Source organism: Nanorana parkeri, unplaced genomic scaffold, assembly GCF_000935625.1.
Source record: "Nanorana parkeri isolate BGI_ZX_2015 unplaced genomic scaffold, ASM93562v1 scaffold1180, whole genome shotgun sequence".
Taxonomy (NCBI): Eukaryota; Metazoa; Chordata; class Amphibia; order Anura; family Dicroglossidae; genus Nanorana; species Nanorana parkeri.
Genome location: NW_017307448.1, coordinates 111346 through 112561, shown reverse-complemented (window position 1 = coordinate 112561; position 1216 = coordinate 111346). Strand labels below are relative to the sequence as shown.

General features: G+C 55.9%; 1 protein-coding gene across 1 annotated transcript in view; it reads left to right on the top strand.

Annotated features, from left to right (window-relative positions):
• Nucleotides 1-1216, top strand: part of LOC108796840 (brain-specific angiogenesis inhibitor 1-like) — a 368891-nt gene that overhangs the window by 292870 nt on the left and 74805 nt on the right. The window lies entirely within an intron of this gene.

The following is a 1216-nucleotide window of genomic DNA, read 5'->3' as shown; positions in this document are numbered from 1 at the left end:
GCGGCCTCCACCCGTCGGTGAGCGGCCTCCCAGTAATACAGCGCCGATGTTCACGCGGTGAATGCAGGGTGCTGTGCTGAAACTCCCTCTAGGGCCGCAATGGGGCACCCCGACCCCAGTGTGAGGGGTATAAGGACTCCGCCGGCGGCTCCAGTCAGCGCGCTCTGATAATCAACATAGAGAGAAGACGGTTTGGTATGCAGCGGGACGCCGTCCACCTTCATACACGGCCCCATCTAGCATACTCTCCATACTGCGCACCTGTTGCGCGGCAAGGATCATTTCACACCATCTCCCGCTTATTTGAACGTGGGGCAGACGACGGGGGGGCAAGGGTTGTTTTTTCAATGTCACCGAACACCTTTTAATGAAAACGAGAGAATAATATTTAGTCTTGAGCGTTGCGCGGCGAGCCGCGCCGCCCTGACATTGAGGGATGGCCTTCCCCGTGGCACGCAGTACCACCGTGTCAAACCTTTCCACTCGCTCGCCTTACAAATTGCCGAGAACACCTTATTTAGGTGGGAAGAATGGGCGACATTAATCTTAATACGGGAGACGCGGAGAGCGCGAGCGCGAGAATTAATTTATTAGCTGTCTTCAAGGTAGACTGAGCGCTGCTCTGCGAAGGCGAAGGCCAATCATGATTTGGTTAAGATGCTCATTCCTCGGAAAATTACTCGGTTACGTGTCCTTGGCCGCGGGCCGTGTTCTCTGCATATCTTAAGCCGACTCTTCCCGGCAGCCAGGGTCAGCGAGAAGGCACCGGCGGCCATGACAAGTGCCGGCAATTAAAGCGTCAGTTCACTTCTTACAGACCCGGGGGTGGGGGGGTGGAAAGGAACGAGGAGTGATCGGCATAACCGGGAGGTATCAGCAGTGGCTGAGCTGGAGATTTCCGGGGTGGGGGGAGGGGGGTTGCGCATGTCTTTGCCTGCGCCGCTGCCTGCCATTGTTTAGTGGCACCATATTGGTGGCTGACATTACCACTGACAGGCCTGAGAAGTGAGCCGGGTCACCGACAAAAGCAAAAAACATGGCAGTGCCGGGCAAAATCCGGCAAATTCCCGGGAATGCTAATTGTACAATCGCCGCGCAGCCTTTTTTGTGCTGCTACAGTATACAGTCCGATCACTGGGGGAGGGGAGTTGAAGGAAAGGCTTCCTCCTGCCTGCAGCAGACTGATTACTGGGGGAGGGGAGAATGAGGAAATGCT